Source organism: Symphalangus syndactylus, chromosome 19, assembly GCF_028878055.3.
Source record: "Symphalangus syndactylus isolate Jambi chromosome 19, NHGRI_mSymSyn1-v2.1_pri, whole genome shotgun sequence".
Lineage (NCBI taxonomy): Eukaryota > Metazoa > Chordata > Mammalia > Primates > Hylobatidae > Symphalangus > Symphalangus syndactylus.
This window is the reverse complement of record NC_072434.2, coordinates 24,381,823-24,402,638: the sequence shown is the minus strand read 5'-3', so window position 1 is coordinate 24,402,638 and position 20,816 is coordinate 24,381,823. Positions and strand designations below refer to the sequence as shown.

The following is a 20,816-nucleotide window of genomic DNA, read 5'->3' as shown; positions in this document are numbered from 1 at the left end:
AAGACTACAAAATCTCCTCTCCAAGGTCCCTTATAACCCTGATAGTTGCTAGATTTGAAATCAAGGATTTATTGTCCCCCTGCCCTGAGCTTCTCCCTTATGTCCACATAGGCTCTAGCATTGGAAGAAATATTTTAAGAGCTCTTTCTTTTTGACTTTGTGATACTCTCATATTAAAAATGGCTTATGACAGGAAGAGGACAAAAATGCTATATTTTTTCCCTTAAGGCTAATGTTCTGGGGGACTACCATGAAAAATCCAGGTATCCTAATCTGGAGAGTTACCCTTTGGATCTGAATAGGATTGGAGTCAGTACCACCGTTGGGGGGTGTTTTTAGAACATCCCGGCAGCCTTTTTTGTTTTTTTTTTTTTTTTTTTTTGAGGCGGAGTCTCGCTCTGTCGCTCAGGCTGGAATGCAGTGGCGCAATCTCGGCTCACTGCAAGCTCCGCCTCCCGGGTTCACCCCATTCTCCTGCCTCAGCCGCCCAAGTAGCTGGGACTACAGGTGCCCGCTGCCACAACTGCCTAATTTTTTTTTTTTTTGTATTTTTGGTAGAGACAGGGTTTCACCGCCCTGCAGCCTTTTAAAGCAATTGAATACATGAGTTAAATATCATATTTAAAAAATAGATTTTATTTTTTATTATAATTTTGATGAAAGCATTTTCATCAAAGTTGTCAAAGTCAAGAAGTCCTTATTGAGACCCTGAGGGTAAGGCAGGAGCCAAGTGAGAACAAGCAGATGCCAAAGATGGTGAAAAACCAGAATAGCCAGGTCCCCCAGGCATACACAGAGATGTTTTGCAATGGCAGGTCCCCGTGGTTGTCTGACCCAGACTTCCACCTTGAGGTAATTGGGGTAACTATAACGATATTTTCATCCTGATCTCCTCATGCAGTTATATGTTTCCAAGAACAGATAAACTATGAACTTAGTACAAGTGTCTCCTTTCCTTGGATTCTCACCATCTGGGTGGTAAACATGACAGAAACATTCAAATATGTTCAATGTAGTACATGGTAACAAATGCTTTAGCACAGACTAGGGAGCATGTCTGGCAACGTGATGGCAAATAATTATATTGGCACATTCAGGATAAAATGAGAATATGGAAAAACAGAATATGATTCTCTTCCCAGTCCTGGAAAGACATCCCAAGTGTACGTATTGTTCATATTTTTATATTATGTTATTAGTATATCTTTACCTGCAAAGGGCAGGTCATTATCATTCAATATGCTCAAATACTCACATTTAAAGATGTAGGCACTTTGAGAGGCCAAGGCGGGAGAATCACTTGAGCCTAAGAGTTCAAGACCGGCCTGGGCAACATGGCAAATCCCATCTCTACAAAAAATACAAAAATTAGCTGCGTATGATGCCTGTGGTCCCAGCTACTTGGGAGGCTGAGGTGAAAAGATTGTTTGAGTCGAGGAAATGGAGGCTGCAGTGAGCCATGGTCACACCACTGCACTCCAGCATTCTAGCCTGGGCAACAGAGTAAGACCCTGTCTCAGAAAAAAAAAAAAAAAAAAGATGTAGGGACCATTGCAGACATCTATTCATAGAGGGTTAAACAATAGAATTAGACAACCATGTATATGTCTGGAATCATGTGTTTTTTCCACGCATGTAGGAAGGAGAAGGTAGGAACAATGAGAAGATTCTTTTAGTGATCATAGTGGCTCTAAAACAGATGCTTTGGTATATGTAATACCCATCTATCTTATAAAGAAAATAAAAAAATAATAAAAGCATTTGCTAACCATGTTAGATGCTATAGTAAATGTAAAAATAAAGGGTCTGTTAATCTATTAACTGAGCTTAATATATGATGTGATATAACAGCAGCCTTCAAATATGTGGAGGGCTATAACAGAGATCATGATGAACAGACTTTTATTCTGGCTTAGAAAGACTAGACACAGAAATTAAAGGCACAAATTACTCTACAAGCAAAGCAATCTTAACATAACACTCCTTTCAAGGTAGACTATGAATATTTCCACCAATAATATATTTATTAAAATAGATTCATTTGTCTTTTTAAGTTAAACATAATCTTGCTTGAATGAGGATAAGTATAAGGTACCTCAATCATGACCTTGTAGATCACTGAATCAGCCAGCTTTGTATTCAGCTATCAAACAAAATAAAATGTGATCACTAGTGGTTCAAATACATTGGAGTTCTACAACTAAAGATCTAAAGGAATGAAATCCATGACTAGTACAAAAACATAATAAGACCCTAAGCAACTTACAATATTTTGATGTTTCTTTTCTGACACCCCTTTCAATAGGCTTTTGTCTTCATGCTCAGCATCTCCTATCTCATTTGGGATGCTATGCATCCACACCTTTCATCACATTCCAGCAAAAATAAAGGGAGGGCAAAGTGGTAATGTATTTTTCCTAGTGAGGTTTTTGCCTCTTTATTCAGGGATGGAAACATTCCCCAGAAGCTTTTGTCTACACTTATTGGCCAGAAATGTAAAATATAACCACTCGTTGCTGTCAGAGGTGGGAAGGAGTCCCTGAAAAAGAAATTATTCTTGTTTTCCAGCCTCTATTGTAGCATATAACAAGGAAGAATGGGATTATGAATAGCTTTGGAATGTTTATCATGTCTTCTAGTTGCCATAGCTCATAGTCATTTTATATGATTGAATCTATATTAGGCCTTTTATCTGACAAGTTTCCCAATGTACAAAGACTGAAAAAACTAGTCAACTTGCCTCAGACGGGAATAAAGAATGTCAACTAGTCCGACCAAGTGAGTTTGGAAAGCTAAGATTTAGCCTTGGGTGCATTATTGATGGACAATAAAGGAGTAGGTGGCACTCATTCATTCATTCATTCAGTCATTTTAGCTGTGCTATTGAATACTTGCTAACTGCAAAGCACAGAGCTAGATGCTAGTAGGAATATAGAAAAGAAAGTCACAGTCTCTGCCTTGAAAACATACTTATTTTATTTGTAGGACAAGACATCTACACATATACAAACTGTCAATTCATAACATGTCATGGAAATATAAAAGAAGATATCAGTGAAAGTGGAGTGTTTAAGGAAATTTCCATGCAGTTGATAGAATTTAAATCCTATAATTTCAATAGGTAGTAGCTGTGTCTCAGACATTCTAGGCAGTGCACAGCAAGAGAAAAGACCGTGATAAAGATAAAAACTAGGAAGAAGTAGGCAATCAGTCATATTTCTGCAAAGCAAGGGAGGCAATGTTAGAAAATTGCATGTGTTAGCTTGTATACACAACTTAGCTTACAATGTTAGCTTGTAGCTAACTGAATACAGATGTGAGAGTTAAAATATACTCTCCTAACAGTAGAATAATGATTGTTAGAGTGGCAGGGATGATCTTACAGAAATAAACATTGGACAACCAGCAAAAACAGTGAAAGCCAGCTGTATGGCTATCTGGAGGAAGAGCATTCCAGCTACTCAAATCCAAAGCGGTATCATGGTGCGATGTCTTTTTTTTATTTTATTTTTGTTTTAGAGACAGGGTCTCACTATGTTGCCCAGGCTGGTTTCAAACTCTTGAGCTCCTGTGATTCTCCTGCCTCAGCCTCCTGAATATAGTCACATGCCACCATGCCTAGCTAAGTTATATATAAACATAAGCACAGAGTAACATGGTAGCAAAAAATAATGTCACCTAAATTAGGGTTTTGAAGACAATATAGGAGTTAGGTAGATAAAGAAGAGAGGGAAGGGCATAACACAAAGGAACAGAAAGTATTAAAATGTCTGTATTATGAACTTGCATACAAATTGAGTGCTTTAATTTTGCCAAGCACCTTTCATAACACTATAAGGAATTAACAGTATGAGACAGCGTAAGTAAGGGGGCCTGAGAACTTACATAAACACCCTTGGTAAGTAAATATAAAATGGTGCTGATAATTCTAATTACATAGTTTATAGAAAAGATACATGACCAAGCTTGAAGTAAGAATGATTGATAAGGAATTAGGTAGTTTCTGCATAAGGAAATGTGATTTCAGATCCCAAAAGGGCATGGCTGAATGTTTCAGCCTTTCAGAGTTGAGGAATCCATTTCTTCCTGTGGAAAGATTAGTCTTTAGGTGAATAGATATGTATTGAAGGGAAATTAAGAGAGCATAAGAAAAGCCCACTTTACCTGCCATCTATCCATGGAAGCAGCAATAAGACCACCTGAGAGCTATGGTACAATTAAATTGAAGATATTTGCACACATAAAGTAGGTGTAATGTAACATACAGGCTCAAACATTTGAAATTGATGATATTTGGTCATTGCTGGCCTACAAAAGAAATGATTTTATGTGATTCAGTCTAATGGTAGTAGTTACAAACGATTGACTTCTTTGCAAATAAGATGGTTGAAATAGTACCCAAAACTAGCACATTGGGCAAAAATTACAAAGAAATATCTAAGTGGTTGCATAGTAATCACAAAAATGAACACATTTATTTTCAGAGTTCAAACCGTGGTAGATTTGAGAGTATGTTTGGAAATGACTAATACTTAGTGTTGTTTACCCTGTCACCACATTCCTGCATAAGGCTCTTTATCCCTGACTGGTCATGCTCACATCTGTTTTCTGCCAGCCTTTTCTGGTGCCCGCAGGCACCCACCTGCACCTAATGTCCTCCTTTTATGCTTTCTGGTCTCCTTTCGTGTACTGTGTGGTCCACCATACTACCTAATCTGCTATATACTCATAAAACTACTTACTTCTTTTGAAAAAAATGTATTATTAGATTTAAATATATATATATTTATATTTCCCTTCACTTTTTAAAGTTTTCACTTTATTTTTATACTATGTTTTAAGCTTCCCTAATATCCCACTGCTGAATCCCACCAACATGGAATCCACAGCATGGTGAGTCCCTGACTTACCCATTCCTACTAGAAGTAGAGCCAGAATCTAATCCAGACCTCCTGCCAGCCACTCCCAGACCCCTTCTTTCCCCCAAAGAAAATGAAGAACATATTTTTTTGTGCAAAGAGATACAATCAGGAAATTTTTTTTAAATCAGGTTTTATTTTAACTGAATAGCTTACTTAGTCCTGGGACTGTAAAGTCAATTGAATGATGGAGTCATTTTTTTCAAAATGCGACATCTTCTTACCCACTTCTCTTATTACTGTCATCATTATGAAAATCACATTTGTGAAAGGAAATGAATTTATGTCAGATTTTCTTTGGCATCACCCAAAGGACCTTAGTAAAGAAAACTAATACTAATTTTATTTTCTATTGTGAGCACCTTAATACAGAACTGTAAGAATAATGACTATTTTTAATGCCAGCTGAAGTGTGTAAGTATTACTAGCTTCTTTTTTGTATTGACTTCTATACTTATCTCAGGAATTTTTATAGTGATATAGACATTTTGTGAAATAGATCATGAGTGAAACATAGCCCTGGTATAGCTTGACTAGGACCTACTTTACAGATTTGTCCTTAAGTACTGAATATAAATGTTTCTGCTTCTTATTTTCCTTAGCATTTTTAAAGAAAGGCACTGGAAGCCAAAAATTTCCATGATGAAATATTTATAATTATTAATCACTGTTATATGACCTCATTAGGTATGAAAACTATATTCAACATCCTAAATATGAAACGTGATTAGTTCTGATTTTAAAGATTTGTGATAAAACAAGACACCATTGAAGAAATACACAGAAAAAGGAAGACAAAATAGCTTGGGACACATTAATAACTTACACAACAAATTTTAAAAATTAAATCATCTAATAGATTTAATATATAATATACCCCGGAAATATTTACATTATATTTTCAAAGTCTGGAGTATTTCTTCCATAGACTCCAGAACTATTTGTATATATTATCATCAAAACACAATTTTGAGAGAAGTTGGAATGGCAGTGCAGGTGGCAGATAAAAAAAATACCCACTTTCTTTATAAGACTCTATCTAATTCATACTCTCTATTGCTCTTTCCTGCTTCACAAACTTCTTAAAAGATTTTTTTCTAGCCTCCCAGTCTACACTCTCACTTTTCACTAACCCATTTACTGCTTTCTTGCTTGTTGTCCCAGCACACCACCAAAACAACTTCCATGCATACACCAGTATCACCCCCTTTGCCCCCCCGTTTCCAATAAATTAAACCCAATGGACAAGCTTTTATTATACTTCACCTCTCAGAGGCATTTAACGCTATTGACAACTTCCTTCTTTTCGAAACTCTGTCCTCCCCTAATTTTCATGAAACATGAAACTACCTTCTAGTTCTCTCATTTATCTCAGCCCTCTGGCTCCTCTTTCTCTATTCCCTTGTTACATGTTGGTGTTGGTATGTATTCCATTCTAGAACTTTGTCTCCTCTACCCTGATGCTATCATTTAGGGTGAAATCACCTACTCCCATTGCTTAATTTGTCTTTTATAAATTTGTGACTTCTACATCTATATCTCCAGTTCTGCTGTCTTTTTTGTATTAAAGACCAATTTCTCCAGCTATGTACTAGACACTTCCAACTAGTATGCCACTGGTATCTCAAATTCAACATTATTGAACTCAAAAACTTCTTTCATTAACATGCCTCGCTGTCATATTTCCTGTATTGGTGAATTATATCAGCTTCTATACACTTGCCTGAGCTAATATAACCTAGGACATATTCTCCTTTTCCCTTAACTCAGCATTGACTTACAAAGAACATGCTAGGAAGTCTGTATTCTTCATGTCTTAAAATATTCACCTCTGCTTCCATTGCCACAGCTTTGATTTGGGCCACTTACATTTCTGCAGTAGTCTCTGAGATTGTTATCATCCATATCTCTGCATTTTTCTTGCTAATGAGAACTTCATTAAAATTATTTTGTAAGTATTTAATTATTTAGCTATTCATGCCTTTCCATATGACTTAAAATTCCATTGGGTTTTGCTGTTTTCCTGTAACCTAAAGTTACATCCGGATTGGTCAAAGTGAAGCATAGTAACTGCATTCCCTTTGATAGTGCTGCAATTAAGACCAACGAAATGTGAAGGAGTTTTAGGGAAGACTTTTCCTCAGTCTTAAAAAGAGACAAAAGGAAACAAGACCCCTCTCCTGTCTCTGGTTCATATTTGATGAGAATGTGGCATGGAGTCTTTTTGAGACCAGTGGGGTAGTTAGGCCCACACCCTGTGGATGTCAGAGCAAAAATATGGAAGGAATCTGGGTCCTGATACCATCATCAAACCATTGAGCTAATTCTGTTTTGTAAGATAATAAATTCCTTACTGTTTACTCTGTTCGAGTTCCTTTTTTTTCTGTTAGTTGTAGCTGAAACCATTTTAATTGTTGTTTTTTGTTTTGTTTGGTTTTGTTTAATACGGAGTCTTGCTCTGTTGCCCAGGCTGGAGTGCAGAGGCGCCATCTGGGCTCACTGCAACCTCCACCTCCAGGGTTCAAGCGATTCTTCTGTCTTAGTCTCCCAAGTAGCTAGGATTACAGGTGCACGCCACCATGCCCGGCTAATTTTTTTTGTATTTTTTTGCATTTTTAGTAGAGATGGGGTTTCACCATGTTGGCCAGGCTAGTCTGGATTTCCTGATCTCAGATGATCTACCCATCTTGGCCACCCAAATTGCTGGGATTACAAGCCACCGTGCCTGGCACCATTTTAACTGTATTCTAAAAGCATTTTACAGCCTGCTAATACATAGCCTCATCTCCAACCTTGCATTCCTAAGTTCCACTCTGCATTCCACAAATGGGATTAATCACCTACTGAAAGCTCTATAATAATTCCTGTCACCTGAGGATATTGTTAAAACTTCTCAGTTTGTAAGAGAGGGTCTTCATTATCAGCGTCACATTTATCTTCCAGAAAGGTTTCTAGCACCCCTCTACCTTACATCTTGCTTTTCAGCCAGGAAGAACAACTTTTACTTTCTGAAATGTACTAGATTCTCAATGTTGGGCCACATTGCTCTTTTTTTTTTCTAAAAGACTCATCATCTTCCTTTCCCACCTAACTCAAACATATCCCTCTTAACTTAGACATTACTTATTTTGGGGGAGTCTTCCATGATTACCCTAAGAATAGGGTAGGCATTCTTCCTCCCTGCTTCCATAGGAAGTAGGAAACTATTGCACTTACTCATTGCAATGTGACTATAGTATGATCAAAATAATTAAACAATACTGTGTGGATTCAAATTTTTCTCAGCTACTCACAAGCTGAATGATCTTAAACAAGTTATTTATTGTGCCTTATTGTGCTTTCTTTGTCTCTAAAATAGAGGTAATAATTATACATACTTCATATTATTACAATGATTGAGGAAGCTAATGTATATGGTATACTTACATATATATAACCTAGTATAACGCATGATACATAATAAGTGCTGTGTACATGCTCAGTCAAATAATGGTCATTTGAAAATATTTCTTGAGTAAATGAAGAGGAAAGTGTTTATTTTCAATACATTCAAAGATACTGTTTTGGTTATTTCCATTACAGAGGCATAATCAGTTTACTATTCAGAAAAATGGAAGAGTACATTTTAACTGCTCCTCCAGTGATACTATGGAAAACAATCTTTTAGAAAAATAAAGAAGGTGTGATTAATGACTAAAGAATCACACACTCTCAAAGTGAAACAATGTCCCAAGAAATGCGGTAGAATAAGCCTTTTGTTTTCTGATTTTTTTTTCTTAACTTTGCTTGTGTGTTGTAGAAAGTTAACCCAAATTTAAGAAATTGAAATTTTGAAGTATTAATAATGTACTTCTCTCCCAAAATTGTTTTAATGTAATGATTTTTGCCATATGGATGAATTATATATGCATCTAGAGGCTAAAAACCATAAAAACAAGCTTATTAGTAGACTTTCGTTGTTCATTTTGTGCAGCATAAAGCAGCAATCAAAAAGTTTTTCAAACAAATTATCTTACGCATTTTGACTAAATCCAGATTTATCTTCTTAAAACGAAGTCCTTTGTTGTAGTTGCATTTGTTCCTCATATGCAGTAGAATGACCCAGCCTCTTTGGCTTAGAGATTGTGTCTCCTTTTTATGACACTTGGAGCGGCATCTCATGCTCATCACTTCAGTTGGATAAGGAATGCTGTCCAGTCACAAAGACTCATGAGATCATGTCCAGTGAAGGCATTTAACAATAAATTCACAACTAGTGAGTGAGAATTTTATAAAGCAGTTTCAAGTATTAAGTAGATAGGTAGGTAAGCTTTATTATATTTTTTAAATGTGAAATTTTACAATTGTGAAAATTTACAATTTTACAATTTTACAATGTCAGGATGGATAATATTGCCTTTTTAGTAATGGTAGCCTTCACTATCTGCATTATGACTGTACAATAATATACAATAATATATATAGCATATATATTTTATATATATAACATAATATATAACATATATAATAACATATAATTATAACATAATAACTGGGGCTATGATTGCAAACATTTATAAGATGTGGTATGAAAATGTCCCAATCACAAAAACACTCAATTTAAAAACGAAAGAAAATGAATCTACGCTATGCTTTGCTTCATCTTTCCCTGAACTAGTTACGAACAAACCTTTTAAAAATAAGCTTTCGGCCGGGCGCGGTGGCTCACACCTGTAATCCCAGCACTTTGGGAGGCCGAGGCAGGTGGATCATGAGGTCAGGAAGTCGAGACCATCCTGGCTAACGCAGTGAAACTCTGTCTCTACTAAAAATACAAAAAATTAGCCAGGCGTGGTGGCAGGTGCCTGTAGTCCCAGCTACTCGGGAGGCTGAGGCAGGAGAACGGTGTGAATCCAGGAGGCGGAGCTTGCAGTGAGCCGAGATCATGCCACTGCACTCCAGCCTGGGCAATAAAGCAAGACTCCGTCTCAAAAAAAAAAAAAAAAAAAAAAGCTTTCAATTTGGGAATAATTTTAGATTTACAGAAAAGTTGCAAAGATAGTAAGGAAAGTCCCCATTTGCTCTTCATTTGGCTTCCTCTAATATTAACATTTGCTAAGGGTACATTTGTTAAAACTAAGAAGTAACCATGGGTACAATGCTATTAACCAAATTACAGCCTTCATTTGAATTTTGCCCATTTTTCCAATATTGTTCTTTTCCTGCTACAGCATCCAATCTAGGACCTCATGTTGCATTTATTTCTTGTGTACCTTTAGTCCTCTAGGATTTGTGACGGTTTTCTGTCTTTTTTCTTTTGGAGACTGCTCATTGCCTCTGTTAGTTTCATGATCCTCTGAGATGTTATTGACAGTAAAATAGCATGTGAATTTCACCTAACTAAAAAGTTTATTTGATCCAAAGCCCTGATTTTAAGAATTTGAAAGAAAAAAATGACTATTTTTCTCAGTTCTAAACATTTTACTAGAATAGTAATTGTATTCTTTCAACATGGAATTAATGTTGATGAGAAGCAAACATCTAAATTTAAAAGAAAATATAGTTTTGTTGAGGGAGGTAATAGACAATAAAATGTATCTATTATAGAAAAAATTCCCAAAACTTTCTCATTAAATGTGCTTTATCTTTGCTTCATTACTAATATTTAGGTTTTGTTTTAAAAAGCATATGCCAATGATAATATCTCATTAATAGTAAGAATCCATCTAATTTTAGCTTGATCTTCCCCTTGACTAGGCCTGATTGGATTAAATTATCATAAAGAGACAAAATAATGCAAAAAGTGATAAATCTATAAGGCTTCCCTAAGATTTCCCATAGAATGATCAACCCAAATGTGCTCTTTATTTTATGGCATGAAATGACATACTGTGTCAAGAACTGAATTTCATCATACATGAGACATGACTATTTTTATATCTCTATAAATTGGGTATGAATTATAAAAGTATGCTGGTAAACTGATCATTTGAAAACATAAAGTCAATTTTCCCTGGAAGAGTTTCTCACTATAAAAGAAAGGCAACCATCTTTTTCCTTAATATCTAGCTTTATCAGGTCAAGGGCTATATTCTCGGAATGGATAAGTAATTTCTGTTGTATCTGCTAATTTCATTTAAAAAGATAACTAGAAAATATTGGAAGCATTATTGTAGAACTGTGTCAAAGACCGAAATACCATTCCTACCTTAGACTGTACCTCAAGATCGAAGCTATGGATGCTATCTGGAATTAAATGTTTACATTAAGATTAAAACTCAGTAAAATAAATGTTTGAAAGGAAAACCAGACCAATAATGAATAATTTTACTTAGACCTACTCTCCAAATGTGCTAAAAGACTTGTAAAAGTTGTTGTTGTTTTAGGAACTAAGTCAAGCCAGTTTTATTTAATTCAATACATGGAGTATTAATGTGCTGTATGAATGCCCAAGGTAGTACTGGACACCAGAAGGTCTTTAGGAACCATGCTTCTGAGTTTCAAAATGGTGACTAGTTTAGCACAGATTCAACATAAGCATTAGGTGTTCCTTTGACATTTGGGAATCAGCCAATCAACAGGAGGAAAAGCAAATTGAATACGAACTTGAAAGAGACCATGTCTTTTTTTCATCCAACTGTGAAAAACTTTCTTTGTACAACTGTTAAACTTAAGAAACAGATGGTAGATCTGTATCAGTCAGTGAGGGGTTTCTGAAGTACTTTTCTGGATGAATGCCAAGAAACTGAGTTTCTGAGACTTGCATGGCTCTGGGTTTGTTCTGAGCTGTTTAGTGAAGTGAGGGCTGGCGTTCAGAACCCCGGGCAGGGAGAGTAGTCATTCCCATTGCCTTGCACAGAGATAGAATCACAGGTGACAGGTCACTGGAAAAATCACTTCTTGAGAGTGGGTATCTTTATTTTGAGTTGGTATCTTTTTGAGAGTTAGTCACTCATAAGCCTTGCTTTTGATAACATTTCTTTAAATTCCTCCAAGGAACAAGGGGAAGTGCAAAAAGAATACGATAAAATACAGCATTGAATGAGATAAGCATATTCAACCTAAGGGGCACACTAAATATGGTAATCTGGGAACATAACTCAGATTTCTTTTCTTCTTTGCTCAGTATAAGTTGCATAATCATAGAAGATTTATGTAGAAGTCAGAAATCAAGGTCAAGAGGGTAGGCATATTTAGATTTTTACCCTATTCATAATTAACAATAAAAAAAGATTTTGTGTCCCGATTCAAAGAATGGATGGCTCAGCCCTCATAACCTCTTAAATTAGTTTTATTCTATAACTGGATTTCTGAGTCTCTTTTGAAAATTACTACCATTGATGTCACGGAGTGAAAAAGGCAGAAGGATAGACTGGTGTTAACCGTAATGAACATTTACCCAATATTACCCGTGGGCCTGCTATCCATTTTAAATTCTAAAAGCACTTTACACCTTGCTAATACATAACCTCATCTCCAACCTTGCATTCCTAAGTTCCACTCTGCATTCCACAAATAGGATTAATCACCTACTGAAAGCTCTATAATAATTCCTTTCACCTGAGGATAATGTTAAAACTTCTCAGTTTGTAAGAGAGGGCCTTCATTATCAGCGTCACATTTATTTTCCAGAAAGATTTCTAGCACACCTCTACCTTACATCTTGCTTTTCAGCCAGGAAGAACAACTTTTACTTTCTGAAATGTACTAGATTCTCAATGTTGGGCCACATTGCTCTTTTTATTTTCTAAAAGACTCATCATCTTCCTTTCCTACCTAACTCAAACATATCCTTCTTAACTTAGACATTACTTATTTTGGGGGAGTCTTCCATGATTACCCTAAGAATAGGGTAAGCATTCTTCCTCCCTGCTTCCATGGAAAGTAGAAAACTATTGCACTTACACATTGTAATGTGGCTATAGTATGATCAAAATTATTAAATCTAAACAATACTGTGTGGATTCAAATTTTTCTCAGCTACTCACAAGCTGCTATCCATTTTACAAAGCCTCTTGCATGTATTACTTTGTCTAATCCTCATATCAACTATATATAAACTAGATTTTATGATTATGGCTCTAAAAACAAGGAGACTAAACCTCACAAATATCTTTTACCCTGTACAAGACCTTAGTTGGCTGAGCTAGGATTCAAAACTAGATCATTCCGAGGACAATATAAAGTCCAGCTTTTTTTTTTTCACATAGGGATGTATATTTCCAGGTACAGTTTTACATTTTGTTCTTTATTGCATGAACATAAATATAGATACATATGAAAACTCAAAAGCACATGAAAATGCCAAGAGGAAATGCAATACCATCTTATGAAATGAGAAATTACACATATCTTACAGTGAGTTTCAAAATTATATTGCTCAGAGTATTTTTACTGTGGAACCATAGGCACAAACTATAGCAAGAGTAAATCCAAAAATGTGTATTGTCCTTCTATAAACTAACTACTGTGTAGGATACAAGGGATGCTGATTTCACCAGTGCCTTTAAGAAGGATAAATCAAATTAAAAAGTCAAAATGACTGAAGGTGATAATCCAGATGGTGGTAACAATAACAATAATTACTACCATTTATAGAACTTTTTGATGTTGTTTAGTCAACGTTTCTATTTTTATTCAATTGTAAGCAAACAGCAGAATTAACCCAACATTCAGCAGCTCCAGATCAGCTTTTCTTACCCCCATGAAGAGCTATCAATTTAACAACCACAGTTCTAAGGATTCCTAATAAGCTGTCAATGAGCACTGCTGCCGGTCTAGATGGCCATGCCCCAACAAAAGCAAAGCCACTCTCCCTAATGCTTTTTCCAGGATTGCTTTTTAAAGGGACCAGAGCAAGATACTGACGCCTATTAAGGCATCTGAGATGCACCGTGTTGGGGTTTAGCCTCCATGCCAGCCAGCCTCTGGTTGTCTAGGTGAGCGACAGCACCATAAAAACACGCTGCGTACAATTCTGGTATCAGGATCACAAAGGCAGAGAGGCGACCAATCCTTTTTCTTTTTTTTTTTTTTTTGTAACCTCCCTTAAAGATTATTTAATGCTTTGCTCTATTACTGTAGGCCTGGTCTTTCCCCCCCCCACCCCCCAATTTTTTCTTCTTTAAACTCTAGATTGCTATTTTCATATTAATTTGATGACCCCATCACAGTACCAGAATATTCCTGAAAATAGAGTTCCAATTTGATCAAAACATAAACCAGAGTGAGTGAGTGACTAGAATTATAAAGGCCAGGCAGCAGGAAAAGTTACCCTAAACCATCTGACTGCTCAGGTCTTGCCTGTGCAAAGGGGAGCCGGAAGAGGAGAAATCTATTATACATGCAACACTGAACTGGAGAACACGGCTTGGGGCCTGTGGGACAGTTCAGGTCCCTGAGCTGCCCCCTACTTCCCAAACAGCTGCTCGTGCAGTTTGGGCACATAGTCGTCCCACTCAGCCTGGTAACGCTTTCTGGCCACTGAAGCCACGAGCACGAGCTCGTACTTTTTTTTTTTTTTTGAGACGGAGTCTCGCCTTGTCGCCAGGCTGGAGTGCAGTGGCCTGATCTCGCCTCACTGCAACCTCTGCCTCCCGGGTTCAAGCAATTCTCCTGCCTCAGCCTCCCGAGTAGCTGGGACTACAAGCTGTGCCACCACGCCCAGCTATTTTTAGTAGAGACGGGGTTTTACCATGTTGGCCAGCATGGTCTTGATTTCCCGACCTCGTGATCCATCTGCCCCGGTGATCCACCCGCCCCAGCCTCCCAAAGTGCTGAGATTACAGGAGTGAGCCACCTTGCCCGGCCAAGCTCGAACTTTTGACAGAAGGATGCCATTTTGAATTTGCCACTGTGGCCTCCAGATCTATTGCTGAGGAAGGGCTCATCACACTTCAGCAGCCTGTCCTGTTTGTAAACCAGCCAGACATAGCGGTGGAGGCCTGTGCCCTCCAGAGGCCCAAGCCCACGTAACGGAGAGGACTGTGCCACAGCTAACGTTATTGCCCTTGATGTTAACCACCAGGAAATGACTCCATTCCCTGTATTGGGGCTTCTTCCTGCCGGGAGCATCCGGGTCTGTTAGGACCAAGGTGTAGAGTTTCCTTGAATCAAGATCATCCCATGAAATGCCGGTGGGTCTGTTAACCTAGGTGGGCGTCAGCACTTTTCCCAGCTCGTCCACTGCCGCCCTGGCGTAGGTGACATACAGCGAGTGCTGCGGCTGCGCATCCACTTCCTGCAGGCTCAAGGGCCTGGACCGCTTGCTGAGGTCCCTGGCGTGGCTGCGCAAGAGCGGAGCGCGCAGCGGGGAGTGCCACTAGGCAAGGGACAGGCGCAGCGGCGACCCGGCAGCCTCTGAAAACTAGCCGGGGAAGCCGGGGCTCATTATAGGATTTTAAAAATATTATTAAAGGCTTCACAAACTGTCTTGTTTAATAGCCACAACATTGGGAGGCCGAGGCAGGCGGATTACCTAAGGACGGGAGTTCGAGACCAGCCTGGACAACATGGTGAAGCCCCGTCTCTACTAAAAATACAAATATTAGCCGGGTGCAGTGGTGCATGCTTGTAATCCCATATACTCAGGAGACTGAGGCAGGAGAACCGCGTGAACCCGGGAGGCGGAGGTTGCAGTGAGCTGAGAGAGATAGTGCCACTGCACTCCAGCCTGGGCCACAGAGCAAAACTCTCTCAGAAAAAAAAAAAAAAAAAAAATAGATACAACAATCTCCTTTTAACTGAAGAGGAATGATGTAAAGTTATATAAAGTTCAGAGGAATTGATGTAAAGTGAATAGTAAAGAGTTTGGAATCTCCTACTAAAATATTTTAACGGGAAAGAGACACATCAGTGCATTTTACAAGCAGATCAATGTGGCAGTATCTAGCATGCATGGGGAAGGGATGGAGGAAGTTGTCAGTTTAGAAACTGAGTATAAACATCATTGAAATAGGACATAAGTACCTGGACCAGGGTAAAGGCAATGGAAAGGAAAAGGAAGCCACAGACCACAGATAGGAGGAATTCAAGGACTGTGTACCGAAATTCAGGAGAATGATGTGAAATGGATGCTCTGAATCCTCTATTCCCAGGAGGCAGCATTATGGAGTTAGGAAAAAATGCAGGAGCTTTGGATTCTAGTAGACCTGGGATTGAGTTTTTACACTGTTACTCTATATTGGAAGCAATATATTTAAACCAGCTGTGTCTTCCTTTTGTCCTTTATAAAATAAGAATAATAATGCTTATCACATAGAGATATTATGAGGATTGTGTAAGACAATGTATCAAATAGTAGATATTCGGTAAATGTTCCTTGTTTACTAAAGATAGAGAAACCATTTCCTGATGTACAAAGGGATGAAGAGCTGGCCAAATATGAATTTTCCCAAAGAAGTTAAATGAAAAGGATCTCATGATCCTTTTCAGGATTTATTATTTATGAATGTTAATATATTATTTTAATATTTTCTATCTTATGAAATAATTATTTAGTCAAAACATAAGACAATTGATAGGAATACACAGCATGGAAAATGGTTACGAACTAGAGCTGCAGGGTATCAGGGAATGTGACAAGGCAGCAAAATGTTTCTACACAGGTCTGTTTATTCAGGCATTATCTTTCATGAGACTATCAAGTGTGTATTTAGGAAGCCATTCAACTTAGTTCAGTGCATTTGCTTGCAAAGGGTGTAATGTGATGTTTCCTACTGGTAGGGTCGTATTTCATATGTGATGATAATGTCGCTGAACAAATAGGAAATATCCTTGCCTAGACTATATTTTATCATTTCATTATCTGGTGGTAAAGGAATGTGAGTTCTATTTACAAATAAACACTTTGTCTTACTTTTTTGTTTGTGATCTATTTTCTCCAAGTTGCACAATGTAATGAATTAACAAAGTTTCATTGCTGGCCAAATCAACGGTGACTTTTTATGTTTTTAAATATAAGATTAGTTTTAACTTATTTTTGTCATTAAAATATCATTTGTGAGTGCTTTTCAAAATGAAGTGCTTCTGAAATAAATCACATAATAAAACTAACTTTACTTTTGAAATACATTTTTATTGAAGCAAACACAAATCAATCTGAAATTCAGCATTTTGTAGCAGTTAAATGTATAGTCAGGCAGCTTCAACGTCAACTAGAGAAGTTGTGGTTTTAACCCCGAGATAGGGCTGATTATGCTGGTGCTATGGCAACCTATTGCACCATTTGGTAGCGCCTGTGTGCTTAACCGCATGAGCTGCGCCTCTTCCTTTCCTATAAAGACTCAGAATAAGAAAAACAGAAGTACACTGAAGAGAAGAAACCACAAGAGCAGTAAAGACACTGCTGTTAGCTTTTAGCTGTGCAAACAGCAGTCTTACGAGAACAACACATTGAAAACCTCTTCTGTTTGAAAGTGTAGCTTTTCCCATTATGCCTGGGTTCCTTTAATGATTTTGAAAGTAAACCAAGTGTTTCTGTTCAGAGTTTTCATTAAAGGGAAATAAGAAGAAATAAGCAGTGCATTTATCAGCCTTTGCTTTTATTATCCTCAGCTTTAGGAGTGGGATGCTTTTGTGCAGCCTCAGCGGACACATTTTATTCTGTTTGTGAGATGGGAGATAAGTTTCTTATTAGGTGGACTCCCTATAATCTAGCATTTATTTTCTGCTAATTTTTTTATCATATTGTAGTTAGTTCAAAAAAGTAGTGTAATTTTAATTTATCTCCTGGCTCATTTAGAAAGGGTTGTGGTTGGTGCTGTAAACACATTTCTACATAACTATATTAAATTCACAGACACTCACTGTCCTAGCACTGTTTATTTTCTATGGGGAGCTTCATTCACCTATTCTTTCCCTCACCCCACTTCTTTTACAAGGTATAGGTTGATCAGCAAAGGCTTTTGTTTGTTTTGCTTTGTTTCAAAGCACAGACATAATAAAACTATAACTTTTTTGGCATGTTCTACTATTTTTCCTTCCTTAAAGATTTGGGTAAAAATACTGAAGGACAGACAAGTTCATGCTACCATTTTTGTTAGGCATAGGCCTGTTCACTTTTCTTCCCTGTTTTTCTGAAAAATAAGAATCTACCCCTTTTGTAGTCATTGTCCAGCAATTTACACTTTTTAGCAATAAATTTTAATGTGTGGTACTCTGAATCCCATACATAATATTTACTCATTTTTGAGTCCCTAATAGCTCTTTAGCACAAATACTGGATTTAGCATTAAATATTTTTTCCTTATGTTGCAATGCAGTTGAACAAGCATGGGGGTTTTTAGAGTCAGACAGATCTGCATTTAAATCTAGACTCATTTTGCTACAAGCTCTTTATTTAGCCTTGCATACACGTTTTCATGATTTTGAGCTTTCATCTGTGAAAAGAAGAGAATACCATCTACTTTGTAGGATTTCTATAATGATTAGATAAAATAATATGTAACAGTATTTAGGACAGTGCCCTTCACATAGTAGCTGCTTATTAAATAATAAACACTGTTGATAGCACTAAATGCACTAATAAAAGATTTCACCACTTATGCAAACATCTTTTGATGATTCTTTGTTCTTTAATGATGATTGTAGCCTATCCTAGAGGAAGCAAAGAGCTACAAAAGCATATACTTTCTAAGGGATTAATATAATTAAATGGTTTTTGCTGTCTGAAGTATATTGCATAAATCAGGTATATATCCCTGGATTTAGGTAAATGAAAACGGACATTTTCATAAGAAGCAAAAAGATAATTAATATGGGAATAAACCTATTCTGGAAAATATTTTAAAAAGAGAATATGGGTAAGGAAGCATCTTTCTCAGTTGTTCTTAACCTTTGTTTCCATCATAATCACCATCAGAGCTTTAAGAAAATACCAGTGCACAGATCACATTACCCCACAAACCTATTAAATCAGATTTTCCAGCATTGGAGCCCAGAAATATGCACCTTTAATCTAATTCCCAGTCAGGATTAATACAAATAAAGGATTGATATTTATCTTCATCAGGATAATAATACTGGTTACACACACACAAATATACATAACTGATAACAAGCTAGAATTTTGTAAACCATGTTCTCAGAAACATTGCAGTTACATTGTGCAAATGTCCTATAGTATGTCCATGGGAAAAAAAAATGGGTTTGTGGCAAATACTTTTAGGAGATCTTGAGCTAAATGAAGTAAAATTAAGTTTCCCTATGCTTTTAATATATTAACACACTTTATAAATATCTCCAAAGGGCATGTAGCATGAATTACTTCTGAAACAAATTTGACTATGGGACATTTAAAGGCACACAAATCTAAATCAAAGACTTCAATTTGGCCATCATTGCACAGGAAGCGATACAATTTTCCCCCTAACTTGTAGATAAATAGTTTGAGACAGAAAAAAAGCAGTGTAACTGATTGTTCTTAAATGGTTATCTAGCAGCCTTTATTAATTTTTTTGTCATTAATTGTTTCATTAATCAACATGCCTGAAATATATAACATGATGTTTTAAGCAAAATATAAAATACCTACAAATGCATTCCTAGTTTTAGTGGTGTGTGTTTGCAAAGTCATATGTATTCACAAGCAAAAAACATTATTTTAAATATTGGACACCATAATTCATTGGGAGACAGCTAGATATGGTTGCTATCTTTAAAAATTTTTAATTATTTGATTGTATTCCTCTCACGGCCCCCAAAATTTGCCTTCTTTATCCTCAATACTGCTTTACATACTGATATTTTTCTTTATTATTTGCATTATTATTTAAAATGTGTGTATATAATTTGGAAGTTTAAATAGTACCGTAAGGCCTAGAGTAAATAAGAGCAGTCTTTTGCTCCCATGACTCTCCCCTCCCTTGATATTTTGTGATTTTTAAATGTTACCTTTTATTGTAGTGCTGTTTCTTTAAAAAAAAAAAAAAAAAAGATTTTTGCCAGTATCTATTGACTTCTTCTCTTGATCTTGAGATGTTGCTTTTTATAACCTCTTGCTCTGTGTTCAGGAGTGCAATGTTTTCTCATTTCTGAAAATATGAATTGTAGTTGGTTATCCTCCTTTTTGCTCCTTGCATTGCCTCATTCTTCCAAGTCCCTCTTTTGTTTACTTGAGCTCTATCTTTATTTCTTATTAGAGGCTTTGGTCTAGTATTTCTTGGATGTCCATTTGTATTTAATAAAAGGCCTCAATAAAGGGATGTTGAGATTCTCTGGACATTGGTGGAGCTCATAAATTCATGTGCCTTGAATAGATTGAATGAAATCAGAAAGGCACTAAACTCACTGAGTCTTAGTTTCCTTATATATCAAATGAACTGCATGTCAATAATCACTAAAATCCTTTGCTTCTGTCTGAATAGAAATATTTGGAATTATTTTCTGATGGTAAGTGCTTTACTCATGAGATTCCAAAAATAATATTAATATACCCAATATTTTAACATAAAGTCTACATAAAGAATAAGAAAATTATTAAATAGACACTACTTCAAATCTAGCACTTTCCTCGTGTGTGCCTGTGAGCAATTTACTAAACTCTTTTAGGTCCCAGTTTCATTCCGTATAAAAAAGGATAAATAATGCTAACTCATTGGCTTACTGGGATGCTTAAAGAAAAAAAAATACATATATATTATATAAAGAGGTGTGCATAGTGTCTGCTACATAACATTTCAGTAAACTGTTGCTGTCATTATTATATTTACAGATAAGCTAATGGAGGGTAGAAAAGACTGTTTCCTGTGGTTCTCTGAAATCATAATACCTTGTTTGTCGCTGCCCAGAGTGCTTACTCCATAAATACGTAATAATTTAATATGATTTGTTAGATTTATTGTCTGCGGACCATATAGCAGATTTCCAGCGTAAAGTGCAATTCTCTTATTTTTATTGTGTACTTTATTATTGTCATGC

The 20,816-nt window shown here is 36.6% G+C and overlaps 1 protein-coding gene and 1 pseudogene across 12 annotated transcripts in view; one reads left to right on the top strand and one right to left on the bottom strand.

Annotated features, from left to right (window-relative positions):
* The window catches only part of PTPRC (protein tyrosine phosphatase receptor type C), a 119,848-nt gene that overhangs the window by 26,108 nt on the left and 72,924 nt on the right, over positions 1–20,816 (top strand). The window lies entirely within an intron of this gene.
* On the bottom strand, positions 13,717–17,330 carry LOC129458789 (phosphatidylethanolamine-binding protein 1-like; annotated as a pseudogene).